Source organism: Zingiber officinale, chromosome 6B (genome assembly GCF_018446385.1).
Source record: "Zingiber officinale cultivar Zhangliang chromosome 6B, Zo_v1.1, whole genome shotgun sequence".
Lineage (NCBI taxonomy): Eukaryota > Viridiplantae > Streptophyta > Magnoliopsida > Zingiberales > Zingiberaceae > Zingiber > Zingiber officinale.
The window spans coordinates 86,054,514-86,070,710 of record NC_055996.1 but is presented as its reverse complement, the minus strand read 5'-3'; positions in this window follow the sequence as shown (position 1 = coordinate 86,070,710).

The window sequence follows — 16,197 nt, the reverse complement described above, 5'->3', positions numbered from 1 at the left end:
CTGACTCCGTTTGGGCCATGTCCCTGGCGACTTGGTCCTTTTCCCTGGCAGTCTAAAGATAGGACTGCATCGGGTTATCAGGGGTGGTCAGATAAAAAATGTGGCTGGTGGTCGTGGGAGATTCCAGCTCCCGAAGGTGAGCCCTCAGAGACTCATTTTCTTGCTGCAGACCAACCATGTACTGCAATATGCTAAGACCCATGGCATAGGTCTGTCAAGGGTAGGAGAAGATTAGCATTATATCAAGGATATGAAAAAGAAATAGAGAAAACTCATCGATATTAACCGTTGCAAGAACAGGTCGGCCAACTCCAGAAGCGGGTCTTCTAAAATTTGGTCAGCAGCAGTTTTCCATGAGCCAACTAGGGTCCCATGGAGTTGCACCTTGTTAGAGTGTATACTAAAAGCCTAGCTTTGTATAAAAATTTATAAAGAATCACAATGGTCAAATACCTACATTTATTTGTTAAGTGTGGTTGTTCAATTAATTTATATTGTAGATAACATGGTGTGTGGTGTCACACACAGAAGATCATGTTATCAGTTCTTTATAAATTATAAATAGTTGCTCACGACTAAGATGAAAAGAAACAAACCATTAGAATAGTCATAGTATAATTAGGTATTAGTTTATCTTGACTAATAAATTACACTAGTACACTCTAAGTGTATTGAGTAGGACCATTTTAGGTAAGTTCTTTTTATACTGACTTGATAAAAGAACTAGATTTTAGTTATTATGGAAGTGTGTGCTCTTAATCCTAATATAATAACAAATACATATATTTAGTATTTATTTCTTTGACTTATCAATGAGTGAGATTTAGCTCGATAATCAATAAGCCCGATAAGTTGGGAAATGATATTACTTATAGTGTGTGTTGTTGATTATAAAAGGAAACTGTATCCTAGTAATCTAGGTTGATAATGTCCCCAAGAGGAGCTCATAAGGATTGTCATGTTAAACCCTGCAGGTGGACTTAGTCCGACATGATGATGAGGTTGAGTGATACTACTTTTGGACTAAGATATTAATTAAGTGAATTGTCAGTAACTCATTTAATTAGGGGGCATTAGACATCTTAAACACAGGGAGACTAACACACTCATAATAAGAAGGAACCCAAAATGTAATTTGAGATTGGTGCGATAGTTCAATAATAATTATTTAGTGGTATGAATTATTATTGATGAAGTTAAGTTGTGTGTTCGGGGCGAACACGGGAAGCTTAATTTCAGCGGGAGACCAAAACCAATTCCTCCTCTCGGTCCCTATCGTAGCCTCTTGTATATAGAGATTTATACCCACCACATACCCACTTCTTACCCTCCTTTATACCCATCCTATTGGGGCTGGCCAAGCAAGCTTGGAACCTAAGCTTGGGCCTGCCAAGTAAATAGGATGAGTTGAGTTGGTGTGGCCGGCCCTAGCTTGAACCCAAGCTTGGTGTGGCCGGCCACATCATATTAAAAAGGGATTTTTATTAAAATGATTTCTTATGTGGATATCATGGTTTTAAAAGAGAGTTTGAAATTTAAATCTTTCCTTTTATAGCTTTCTACAAATGATTAAGAAAAGATTTGAAATCTTTCCTTATTTGTAGATTGAAAGGTAGATTTTAATTTTGAGAAAACTTTCCTTTTTTAATCATGTTCATGATTTAAAAGAGAGTTTAAAAATTAAATATTTCTTTCTACAAAAGATTAAGAAAAAATTTGATATCTTTCCTATTTGTAGATTGAAAGGAGATTTTAATTTTTAGAGATAACTTTCCTTGTTGGAAATCATCCACATGTTTAAAAGAAAGATTTTAATTTATAAAATTTCCTTTTTACAAACCACCATGAAGGGAAAAATTATTGGAGAAATTTTTTATAAATTTTCGGAAATAAATTAGGAAGTTTTAATTTTTGTGTTAATTAAAACTCTCCTTGTTATGGAGATAAAAGTGGCCGGCCATGATGCTTAAGAGAAAAATATTTGATTTTTAAATTAATTAATTTTTCTTTTCATGGAAAAAGAATTAAGGAAGTTTTTATTTAAATTTCCTTATTTTCCAAGGCTAAGGATTATAAAAGAGGGGGTAGAGGTACCTTCATGGCGAGAGAACTCTATTCTTTTTCTTCCTCTCTTTTCTTCCTTGGTGTGGCCGGCCCTAGAGGTTCTCCCTCTCCCCTTCTCTTCTTCTTTAGTGGTCGGTTTCATCTTTTCTTGGAGCTCTTGTTGATGGCCGATTCTAGCTAGGAGAAGAAGGAGAGAAAGGAGGCTTTGTTTCTAGTTTCCCTTGGAGCTTGGTAGTGGTGGCCGGACCTCTACTTCTCTTGGAGAATTATGGTGGCCGAATCTTGCTTGGAGAAGAAGGTGGCTTAGGTGGATTCTTATCTCGGAAGATCGTTGCCCACACAACGTCCGAGATTAGAAGAGGAATACGGTAGAAGATCAAGAGGTTATTTTTGCTTACAAAGAAAGGTATAACTAGTAATTGTTTTCCGCATCATACTAGTTTTCTTTGTATAGTTATTTTTGGAAATACCAAACACAAGAGGCATATGATTCTAGAGTTTTAAATTTATTTCGAATTTATGTTTTTGTTTTATTTTTCAAATTTGTGTTTCGATTGTTCTTTTTGGTTAAACCTAATATTATTTTAGGAAATTAAATATTGAATTTCTATTAAAGGCTTTGTCAAGGCAGTGGTGGATGATTCTATACCCAAGAAGGCCTAGTGCCTCGCCATGTTTGACCTGGGAGCCGATTTTAGAAATAAATATTTAATTAACTTTGTAACATAGGTTGGACTTGGATCAATAGTGTTAAGTTCCGCTTGCGATCTAAGTCTAAACTATTAAGAACAGATAAGTTAAATTTGGAATCAATAATGTTAAGTTCTGTATGCGATTCCTAATTTAACTTCTAAAGAACACAATAGGTTATTTAAGAAAGGTTCGACACTTGTATAAAATTTTTGTACAGTGGAACCGGTACGATCTTCCTAGGACTAACCAACATACCTGACCACAGAAGGGAGAGGCGCTGGCCGAAGGAATGGGGCCCAACACTTGTAGAGACGACAGCTAGAAGGAGGAGGTGAAGGCATACTTTCTCTTGAGGCACTCCTTGGGGCGAGAAAAAGAAGCAAGTGCCGAATTAGGAGTAGAAGGTGGAAGAGAGGGGGTCGCGGAATCCCCAGGCTGGTCTCCCGCTTGGGAGTTGGTCTGCTCCGGGACAAAGACGGGGACAGGAGAAGAGGTCATAGCCTCTGTTGCCGGAGGAGGGATCACCCAAGTAGGGGTTTTTTCCTTGTCCTTGGAGGAGATTTATGAAAGAGGGGGCCTTGACGGAGAGGCTTGAACTGATGGGATAACTCACTTCCTCTTGTGCTGGAGGTGCAAACACTTCTCGAGAGGCGGAGAGGGAGCCCTCTCACTAGCAGTCGCCTCAGTAGGAAGCGATTCAGTTTCGAGGGTCTCAGGGTCCCCAGATGGTTGCGAGGAAGCCTCTGCTAAGGAGCTGGCCGGAGGAACCTCATGGCCCTCCAAAATCTCTGGGCCTAGTTTCTTCAGAATATCGCTTAGCAACCTAGAAGAGTTGAGGGTGTAGGCAAGAAACATGACAGCTTCTGCAAAACAAAAAGAAGATACCTTAGTTAGCGAAGACCTGGAAGGGGAGACACTAGATCTTACCAAAAGGAGCGCCCAAAGACATCAGGATAGGGCTAAGCTTGAAAGTTTATAGCACACTCTCTCGCAATAGCAAGGAAAGCTGAAGTCACACTTCCTCTAGTTTCTTAGAAGCTGTGAGGCAGTCCGGTTGATGCTGGTGGTCCTGCAGCTCGGAGGGAGTTGGAAGAGTGTAACGCCACTCAATGGGACAAGATATCGACTCAGGTAATTGGATATAAAAGAGCCGAGACTTCCAACCCTTATTTGAAGAAGGAATCCCCTCAAATAGTTTGTACCCAAGCCAAGATTGCACCATGAAGACGCCTAATTCTGAGCGTTTGAGGGTATAGAAATGGTAGAAAAGTTGCGGAGTCAAGGGAATTTGATACAGACGACAAAGAATCATCATTCCACACCTAGCGCGGAAGGCATTGGGGGCGAATTGAGACAGTGGAATGTCGAAGTACCGGCTCTCACAAGAAAAGAAAGGATGGACAGGAAAGCGAAGGCCAGCGATAAGCCAATCCTTGAAAAAGGTCACAAAACCGGGAGGAGGAGAAGAAGGATGGTCATCGGGCCTCGAAGCGTGGAGCTTGTAGGCTTCGGAAAGTTGCAGACTTGGCTGAATCGACCTAAGATCACTCCTATCCAAGTCAGAACGGAAGTACACATACCAAGGTACTTCCATCTTGCCACCCATTGTAGGATCGAGAAAAGGAATGGAAGATGAAGGAGGAGTACTTACAGAGGAAAGGCATGAAGAGGAAGGCGAGCGAACAAAAGAAAGAAGAGAAGGAAATGTCAAAGGAAGATGAAGCGCTAATGAATAATGACGGATAGCCTTTAGGATTTTTAAATCAAAACCCTTAGGAAACATCGGGATACGAGTCTGGCAGCTGAAACAACATAGCACACGTCAGTCACCAGATCGAGAAGCGAAAGCGATTTGGGGTCGCATGTAAAAAGAGCGCGTTATACATTATGACGAGTAAAATTCGTGGGGCACGTGTCGTCTCCCTATGAAAGGACATTTATGATGGAAGTGACAGAAAAATCATGATGGGGGATATGTGAATAGGAGCGCCTTACTTTGTGAAGACCATGCCTCGAGGACTGAAAATTCCATGTAGCGGCCTCGGGAAACGAAGAAGACGGCGGTGGGAAGTGTTGATCAAAATTCGGTACCTTTACTCCTCGAAATCAGAGTAAGGTTTAAATTTGACTACAGTAAATCTTGTTGCTCAGAATCTGGCCAGCTAGAAATCTCTATCTTCCAATTATAATGCATGCATGTACATGCATGTAATTAATATATAAATATGATATTACTAAAATGCCCTTGTATCTACATGCATGAATGTATTCTGGCTGACTAGATTCTGGCCATTTAACATTACCCATTTGACTAAAGCCTTATGTATTGCACTTTGTGGTCGCAGGAGCATATTAGGCTAAGTCCCCTAGTACAATCTCTTCAAACCATAAATGTTGCTCATCTAAGCCGCTTCCCAGTCATGCCTCCAAATCACGCCCTGGCCAAGCCTCCAAACTACTTCCCGGTCAGGCCACTAGCTCAATGACGGGATGGATTTCCATATCAGTTCCGGGTCAGGCTTGCAGATCAGATTCTAGCCAGTCTTCTAGATCAGTTCTTGGTCAGGCTTCCAGAACCATTCCTGGATAGATTTCTAGACCAAATTCTCGATCAGGCTTCCAGACTAGTTCCTAATCCGGCATCCCAACGACCTCTCGGTTGGGATTCTAGATTCTCGCTTCAGCGCGAGTTATAAGTGAGCATGCTCTTATGACCAACGACCTCTCGGTCGGGATTCCAGACTCTCGCCTCAGTGCGAGTTATAAGTGAGTATGCTCTCACGCTTCCAGACTCTCACCTCAGCGCGAGTTATAAGTGAGTATGCTCTCACGCTTCTAGACTCTTGCCTCAGCGTGAGTATGCTCTCATGACCAACAACCTCTCGGTCAGGATTCCAGACTCTCGCCTCAGAACGAGTTATAAGAGAGCATGCTCTCACTCTTCCAGACTCTTACCTCAGCGCGAGTTATAAGTGAGCATGCTCTCACGCTTCCAGACTCTCGCCTCAGCACAAGTTATAAGTGAGCATACTCTCACGACTAACGACCTCTCGGTCGGGATTCCAAACTCTCGCCTCAGCGTGAGTTATAAGTGAGCATGCTCTCACGCTTCCAGACTCTCACCTCAGCGTGAGTTATAAGTGAGCATGCTCTCACGCTTCTAGACTCTCGCACATCACGAGTTATAAAGCAAGCATACTCTTACATTTAACAACTCATAGGTCAGTTTTCTACACTCTTGCTCCCAATCGGGTTATCAGCAAGCAAAGCCTTCACTAACCCCCTAGGGTCCGCATAAAGTAAGAAAATACTAGGGAAGAAAAGAAAAAAGAAACATGAGCAAAGACCAAAACCCAACCAGATTTGCATTCATTCGATGATAAAGTATAAGAGACACCCCTTAAAATCTCATTTTCACACTGGAGACATCTAAGTGGTGAGAATTCTCTTCTAGTACTAGCAGCTTGTTGGCACCTCAGGAAGAATTGCTCTGCCTGACCTGCCTACTCCAGATAAGCTCGCGCTTGGGTTAGCTCTACCTTGGTGCACTGAATAATGTGACGTTGCTGAGCAATGGCTTCGTCTTTAAGATGATTTTCTTCTTGAAGAAGGGTTACGGAAGCAACATGTTTCTCTTTCAAATAGATCAGGAATTGGGCCTGACTCTCCATATCTGAATAAGCCTTCTATTTCAATGCTACTTCAGCCCGGGCTCAAGATTTGGTAGCTAACCAAAGTTCTTCAATTTCTTGACGGAGGGAAGACTAAAGATCCCTGTCCTGCGTCATCTCGGCTAAAGCAGTATCCTTCTGGGCAAGTAACTGAGTCAGATGGGCTAGTTGTTGGCATAGGGGTGACACCTCATCAGACTTAGAGATAGATTTCATGGTCAGGAGAAGTTATTAAGGGAAGCACAATGGTGTAAGGGGAGTCAACCCCTTTTAAAGAGGAAGATGTGAGGAGTCGGTTTCGAAGGGTTTGTGAGGCCCTTCCCCCGAGGTTGATTGAGTGATTAAATAGGTTACACATCAGAGGATCTAGGAAAGGGTGCATCATTCAAGGACAAGTTACACATCCGAGGATATGGGAAACGACGCAACATTCAAGGATATGTTACACATCCGAAGATATGGGAAAAGGAGCAGTGTTTAGAGTCATAATGGCAAAATAAATGAAACCAGAGTCTAAGTCTAGTCAGTCAGACTTGAACCTCTTTCGACTAGACTTTGGGGGGAGGCTTGTGATACGATGCATAATGGTAGGACCCGGTCGTCGGGAGTCGGGGAGATGTGACAGTCAGAAGTCAAGGGAGCGTGACAGTCAACAGTCGAGAAGACGTGGCAGTCAGAAGTCATGGGGACGTGGTAGTCAATAGTTAGGGAGACATGACAGTCAGAAATTAAGGGGATGTGACAGTCAATAGTCGAGAAGATGTGGCAGTCAGAAGTCAAGGGCATGTGGCAGTCAACAATCGAGAAGACGTGGTAGTCAGAAGTAAAGGGGAGGTAACAGTTAACAGACGGGGAAAGAAGGGGTAGGGCCACTCGGTGTCATCAGACGTATAATGCCAGGTCGGGTGCTTACAAATCAGGAGTCTAGACCTGAATCATGGCACGCAATCGGGGTAATGCATGACTTGCCCTTACTGGTCGGGGTTCCTCAACCCAGTCTACGTATACAGACTTGTTACTCCCGGTCAAGTCTGGATCAACACAACGGGGAAGAGAAGGCTCTCATCATAGCCCATCCTTTCATCAAGCCTTTTCATCAGACTTTAACAGATCATCTCGAGCTGCCCTAGTCATACCCGGGCAGGACAGAAGGTGCTACACGATAACAGGGTCAGGGAATCGTAACCGCTTGTTAGAGAATAACTGTTATATGTTAGGGAATATTTCAATGGTCTGCGGTCATCTGTGAATGGAACCTTCCTCCAGTCTATAGGAGGATACCATGCGTCCTCCATCACCAGACAGGTCCTGAAACCTGACATTCTCTGACATCGGTCAGTCTCTAGAGGTACGCACTGTCATATAAAAGGGAGGTCCTCTCCCTTACGTAGGTACGCTCTCTCGCACATTCGCACTTGTCTTCTATTTTTTTTCCCCTTCGTACACTATTCTTCTAGGGAAAAAGTACCTGACTTCAGTGTCGGAGGGCCTGCTCTAAGGACTTTTCCCCTGGTTTTTGACCTCTAACGTTCAGTGTACTTGTTTGAGTGTGCACAGAGCTTAAGTACCACTGGCTCAGTTATCGCCGTCTGTCAGCGCTACGTGTAAGGAACTAAGGCGCTAAACACACGAAAGTGCAACGGAAAACATCTAGTTCCTTTCTAGAAGATCCATGCGAAAGGAAACCATATACTAAGTACTAAATTTCTACATGAAAAAGGAGTTATACCTTTGTTGCGTGCCCTTCGGAATCCTGACAACAATGTTTCTTTCTATGCGGATCTTAACGCGATCAAGTGGTCGCGCCTCTATGGTATCCACACGAACAAACCTAGTTTGTCTCACAAACTCATAAAGTGGAGAATGAAAACAACCAAAGGTTGTGCTAGCAACCCTTCTTGTAAGTTTCGGTCAAGTGAAGAGAGGAGGAGGAAGAAGAGCAAGAACACCAAAAACTCATCATCAAAATGAATCCAAAAAACCCCTTTTTATAGATTCAAGAAATTGTTTCATGCCTTAATGTCAATTGCCTTAATTGATATTAATATTTGTCTTCATCCAATGAATCCAATGTTAGAGTGTATACTAAAAGCCTAGCTTTTGGTATAAACATTTATCTAGAAATAAGAATCACATTGGTCAAATATCTACATTTATGATAAATGTAGTTGTTCAATTAATTTATATTGTAGATAACATGGTGTGTGGTGTCACACACAGAAGATGATGTTATCAGTACCTTATAAATTATAAACAGTAGCTCACGACCAGAATGGAAAGGAACAAACCATTAGAAGGTCGTAGTGTAATTAGGTATTAGTTTATCTTGACTATATAATTACACTAGTACACTCAGAGTGTATTGAGTAGGACCATTTGAGGTCGTTTCTTTTATACTGACTTTATAAAGGAACAAAGACCTCGGTTATTATGGAAGTGTGTGCTCTTAATCCTAATATAATAACAAGCACATATATTTGATATTTATTTCTTTAATTTATCAATGGGTGAGATTTAGTTCGATGAATCAATAAGCCCGATAAATTGGGAAATGATATCACTTATAGTGTGTGTTGTTGATTATAGAAGGAAACTGTGTCCTAGAGATACTAGGTTGATAATGTCCTCAAGAGGAGCTCATAAGGATTGTCATGTTAAACCCTGCAGGTGGACTTAGTCCGACATGACGATAAGGTTGAGTGGTACTACTCTTGGACTAAGACATTAATTAAATGAGTTGTCGGTAACTCACTTAATTAGTGGACATTCGATATCTTAAACACGTGGAGACTAACACACTCATAATAAGAAGGAGCCCAAAATGTAATTTGGGATTGGTGCGGTAGTTCAATGATAATTCTCTAGTGGAATGAATTATCATTGATAAAATTAAGTTGTGTGTTGGCGAACACGGATGCTTAATTTTATCGGAAGACCAAAACCAATTCCTCCTCTCGGTCCCTATCGTAGCCTCTTATTTATAGAGTACTATACCCACATATACCCACCTTCTATACCCACCTAAAGGGGGCCGGCCAAGCTAGCTTGGGAACCAAGCTAGGGCCGGCCTAAGCTTGGGTTTAAGGTGGCCGGCCCTAGCTTGAACCCAAGCTAGTAGGGCCGGCCATAATTAAATAAAAAAGAAATTTAATTTTAGATTTTATTATTATGTGGAAGATATAATTTAAAGAGAATTAAAATTAAAATATCTCTCTTGTAAAAGATTTACAAAAGATTAAAGAAAGAGATTAGATCTCTTTCCTTATTTGTAGATTGGAGAGATTTTTATTTTCTCTTTAAAATTATTCACATGTTAATAAAATTAAAATTATAGATATTTCCTTTTATTAACCATGAAGAGATTTTTAAAGAGAAATTTTATTTTTTTAAAATTTCCGGAAACAAATAAGGAAAGTTTTAATTGTTGATTAAAACTTGTCCAATTTGCTTCCTCTTGATGTGGCCGGCCATTAGAGTTTATTTGGGAAATTTTATTTTATTTTTCTCAAATAAATCATGTCAAGGAAATTAAGGAAATTTTATTGTAATTAAATTTCCTAATTTGCCTAGGCCAAGGAATATAAAAGAAGGGGTGAGGGTGCCTTCACAAGACACAACCTCTATTGTTTTCTCTCCCTTTCTCCTTGGTGTTGTGGCCGGCCATTACCCTCTCCCTCTCTTCCTCTTGTGGTGGCCGAATACTTCATCTCTCTTGGAGTTCTTGTGGTGGCCGGATACTACTTGGTGAAGAAGAAGAAGAAGGAGAGAAAGCTAGCATCTCTTGGAGCTTGGTTAGTATTTTGATTTTCTTCTTTGGTAAAGTTCTTCCTTTGTGGCCGAACCTTGCTTGGAGGAGAAGAAGGTGGTTGGTGGTTTCTCATCTCGGTAGATCGTTGCCCACACAACGTCCGAGGTTAGAAGAGGAATACGGTAGAAGATCAAGAGGTTTTTCTACAAGGTATAACTAGTAATTTCTATTTCCGCATCATGCTAGTTATTTATGGAAATAATACCAAATACAAGAGGCTTACGCTCTAGAATTTCGAATATGTTTTCGAAGTTGTGTTCTTTGTTTCTTTCTTTTCCTTGTGATTTGATTGTTCTCTTTGGTTAACCTAAAGTTATTTTAGGAAATTAAATATTAGCTTTCTATTAAAGGTTTTGTCTAGTCGGTGGTGGTTGCTCCCATATCCAAGAAGGCCATGTGCCTCGCCACGTCAGTACTGAGAACCTTTTATGGAAATTAATATTTAATGGAATTAATAACTTAAGGAGACTTGGGTCGAACGTGTTAAGTTCCGCAGGAGATCCAAGTCAAAACCTAAAAGAACAAATAGATTAAGTTTTGGATCAAACGTGTTAAGTTCCGCAGGCGATCCAAAATTTAATTTAAAAGAACACATGGTAGCTAGGAAAAGGTTCAGACCTTTGTACAAAATTTTTGTACAGTGGAACCTATAGGCTTTCCGAGTAGCAACCAACATCCAATGCATCCTATGCATGAGCAATTCAAATGGTTCACTCTTCATCCAATGTATCCAATGCATCCAATGCATGCAATGCATGAGCAATTCAAATTGCTCACTCTTCTTTTTTCATGAATTCAAATTCATGAAATCACTTAATGAGTCCAACTCATTAATCATCAATCTAATTGACTTAATGAGTGTAATTCAAATTGGACTCAATCCAATAGTTGGATTCAATTGAGTCTAACTCAATAAGTCTAATTTGAATTAGATTTAATCCAAATCCAATGATCCATCATATGAATCTATCTCCATTGACATGTTCTTTGTGTGTGACCCAATAGGTTCTCGAAACATTGGTAATGTATCTAAATCAACATTTAAATACATAAGCAATGAGTGACATATAGCAAGGCATCATTGCTACCCAAGTGACGAGAATGTCGAGATCCGACTTAACCTTTCCGTGGCTATTATCTTGTATGACTCAATCCTTCTATCCTCGATATCTAGATTGATCAATGAGGCATAGATTGTATCATCCTATTATCAATCTTTTTGTTTCTTGATCTCTAAGTAGACACACTCAATTAAATAAGCTCAATATCGCATATTAACTCATTTAAGCATGACCATGCATTCTTGTGCCCTACTAATCAAGGGGCCCATAAATATCACTTCCATCATATGGAAGGGATAGATTCAATTTACATCACTCACATCCCTCTGCATAACTTATTGCATACCCAGTGATCAATTTTATGGTCCACCCTGTTACGAGTGACATTTGTCGATACCAAAGTATACAACTCTTTATGCAGGGAACCATAGTGACTTCAGGTCTAAGGACTATTTATACTAATAGTCACATGAGAATATTTATGACACTCATATAATGATCCATGAAACTTTCTCATAGCGGGTCATTCAGTACATATTCTCTAATATATACCCATGTGTCAACCAGATATCTCATATCCATGACTTGTGAGATCAAGTCATCCGTTGACCTACATGCTAGTCTCAACGCATTAATATTGCCCTTGTATATTAATGCTCGACTAGGAATAGTTAAGAGTAGTGTTCTTTGTATATCTACAATATTTCACTATCAATTCAACCAATTGATATGTTGTAGATTAGAACCTCCTACTTTAGGACATTATTATACTTATTCATTCGACATTGAATTGAAGTAAATATAATAACCAACTTTGCCTTTATTAATAATGAAATATGATACAAAAGGAGCCCTTTACAATCATCTCATAATTGGTACTAGGGCTAATACTAACAATCTCCTACTAGCACTAATGTCAATCACTGAAATATGTAATACCCAGTGACCTATTATGATCATCATTCTTCCTCTGTGTCATAGCCTTGGTCAAGGGATCAACAATGTTAGCATCGGTCGGTACTCTACATATACTCACATCTCCTCTATCGATGATCTCTCAAATAAGATGGAATCATCGTAGTATATGTTTGGCTCTTTGATGAGAGCGAGGTTCCTTAGCCTGTGCAATAACCCCATTATTATGACAATAGAGATCTATTGGGTTCACTATACTAGGAACAATACCAAACTCTGTAATGAACTTCCTGATCCAAATAACCTCCTTTGCTGCAGCTGAAGCAACAATATATTCGGCCTCAGTTGTAGAATCAACGACTGTGCCCTGCTTTGAACTCTTCCAGCTCACAACACCACCATTTAAGCAAAATACATACCCTGAGTGTGATCTATAATCATCCTTGTCAATTTGGAAGCTAGCATCAGTGTAACCCATTACAACAAGGTCTTCATCACCTCCAAAGATCAAGAAATAATCTTGAGTCCTTCTCAAGTACTTAAGAATATTCTTGACTGCTATCCAGTGACCTTCACCTGGATCTGACTGGTATTTGCTCGTCATGCTTAACGTATATGAGAGATCTGGGTGAGTACAAAATATGGCGTACATGATAAACTCTATTACAGATACATAAGGAATCTGATCCATGCGGTTCCTTTCTTCCTTAGAAGAGGGACATTGAGTCTTCGAAAGACTCACACCATGTGACATAGGTAGGAATCCCTTCTTGGAATTCTCTGTGGCAAATTATTTAAGCACCTTGTCAATATATGTACTCTGGCTTAGACCAAGCAATCTTTTAGATCTATCTCTATAGATTTTAAGGCTTAGAATGTAGGCTGCTTCACCTAAGTCTTTCATTGAAAAATAATTCCCAAGCTAAGTATTCACTGATTGAAAAGTAGGGATATCATTTCCAATGAGAAGTATGCCATCTACATACAATATGAGAAAGATAACTGTGCTCCCACTAACCTTCTTATAGACACAAGGTTCATCTTCATTCTTAATGAAACTAAAAGTTTTGATTGCATCATCGAATTGAAGATTCCAGCTTCTAGAAGCTTGCTTCAATCCATAAATAGATCTTTGCAACTTACACACCTTTCTAGCATTCTTTGGATCTACAAAACCCTCAGGTTGTGTCATGTACACATCCTCGAGTAGATTTTCGTTAAGAAATGCAGTTTTGACATCCATCTGCCAGATCTCGTAATCGTAATAAGCTGCAATAGCAAGCATGATTTGAATGGACTTGACTATCACAACTGGTGAAAAGGTTTCATCATAGTCTATATAATTAATCTGCTTGAATCCTTTAGCCACCAATCTACTTTTATAGGTATGCATATGACCATCCATGTCAGTCTTCACTTTGAAGACCCACTTATACCTAATGGGTTTGATCCCTTCAAGTGGATTAACCAAAGTTCATACTTGGTTAGTGTACATGGATTCCATTTCGGATCTCATGACCTCTAGCCATTTCTCAGAATCTGGGCCCTATACAGCTTCCTAATAAGATATAGGCTTATTGAAACCAATAAACTCTACATAACCATGGTCAGATAAGAGAAAAGAATATCTGTCAAGTTGACGACGGATCCTATTAGATCTACGTAGAGCTTGTGCTACTTGAACAGGTTGTTGCTCCACAACTTCTTGTAGTGTAACAAAATCATGATTCACAACATCTTGTTGTACCTATTCAGTTTCCATCAAGGCGTTAGTGCTAGTTTGTGTATCTTGAATTTCTTCAAGATCGACATTACTCCTGTTGGAATGTATACTAAAAGCCTAGCTTTTGTAAACATTTATTTTGAAATAAAGAATCACATTGGTCAAAAATATCTACATTTATGTAGTTGTTCAATTAATTTATATCGTAGATAACATGGTGTGTGGTGTCACGCACAGAAGATCATGTTATCAGTTATTTATAAATTATAAACAGTTGCTCGCGACTAAGATGGAAAGGAACAAACCGTCGGTAAAGTCGTAGTGTGATTAGGGATTAGTTTATCTTGACTAATAAATTACACTAGTACACTCTAAGTGTATTGAGTAGTACCATTTTAAGTAAGTTCTTTTTATTCTGACATGATAAAAGAACTAGACCTTAGTTATTATGGAAGTGTGTGCTCTTAATCCTAATATAATAACAAACACATATATTTAGTATTTATTTCTTTGACTTATCAACGGGTGAGATTTAACTCGATTAATCAATAAGTCCGATAAGTTGGGAAATGATATTACTTATAGTGTGTGTTGTTGATTATAGAAGGAAACTGTATCCTAGTAATCTAGGTTGATAATGTCCCCAAGAGGAGCTCATAAGGATTGTCATGTTAAACCCTGCAGGTGGACTTAGTCCGACATGACGATGAGGTTGAGTGGTACTACTCTTGGACTAAGATATTAATTAAGTGAATTGTCAGTAACTCATTTAATTAGGGGGCATTAGACATCTTAAACACAGGGAGACTAACACACTCATAATAAGAAGGAACCCAAAATGTAATTTGAGATTGGTGCGATAGTTCAATAATAATTATTTAGTGGTATGAATTATTATTGATGAAGTTAAGTTGTGTGTTCGGGGCGAACACGGGAAGCTTAATTTCAGCGGGAGACCAAAACCAATTCCTCCTCTCGGTCCCTATCGTAGCCTCTTGTATATAGAGATTTATACCCACCACATACCTACTTCTTACCCAACTCAAGGGGGCCGGCCAAGCTAGCTTGGAACCCAAGCTAGGGCCGACCAAGACACAAGGATGGAGCCAAGATTAGTCGTCGGCCCTAGCTTGGAGTCCAAGCTAGGTGTGGCCGACCACATAGAAAATAAAAAGGGATTTTTATTAAAATTATTTCTTATGTGGATATCATGGTTTTAAGAGAGAGTTTAAAATTTAAATCTTTGCTTTTATAGTTTTCTATAAAAGATTAAGAAAAGATTTGAAATCTTTCCTTATTTGTAGATTGAAAGGAGGATTTTAATTTTAAGAAAACTTTCCTTTTTAACCATATTCATGATTTAAAAGAAAGTTTAAAAAAATTAATTATTTCCTTTTATAAGTTTTTACAAAAGATTAAGAAAAGATTTGATATCTTTCCTTATTTGTAGATTGAAAGGAGATTTTAACTTTTAAAGATAACTTTTCTTTTTGGAAATCATCCACATATTTAAAAGAAAGATTTTAATTTATAAAATTTTCTTTTTACAAACCACCATGAAGGGAAAAATTATTGAAGAATTTTTTTTAAATTTCCGGAAACAAATTAAGAAGTTTTAATTCTTGTGAATAAAAACTTTCCTTAATGGAAAATAAGAGGTGGCCGGCCATTACAATTGAGAAGAGGAAATTATTTTTAATTAAATAAATTTTGTTTTTCATGGAAAAAGAATTAAGAAAGTTTTTATTTAAATTTCCTTATTTGCCAAGACCAAGGATTATAAAAGAGGCGGTAGTGGTGCCTTCAAGACAACAACTCTATTTTTTTTCTTCCTCTCTTTTCTTCCTTGATGTGGCCGACCCTAGAGGTTTTCCCTCTCCTCTTCTCTTCTTCTTTAGTGGCCGGTTTCATCTTCTCTTGGAGCTCTTGTTGATGTCCGGTTCTAGCTAGGGGAAGAAGGAGATAAAGGAGGTTTTGTTTCTAGCATCCCTTGGAGCTTGGTGGTGGTGGCTGGACCTCTACTTCTCTTAGAGAATTGTGGTGACCAAATCTTGCTTGGAGAAGGTGGCTTAGGTGGATTCTCATCTCGGTAGATCGTTGCCCACATAACGTCCAGGATAAGAAGAGGAATACGGTAGAAAATCAAGAGGTTATTTGCTTACAAAGAAAGGTATAACTAGTAATTGTCTTCCGCATCATACTAGTTTTCTTTGTATAGTTATTTTTGGAAATACCAAATACAAGAGGCATATGATTCTAGAA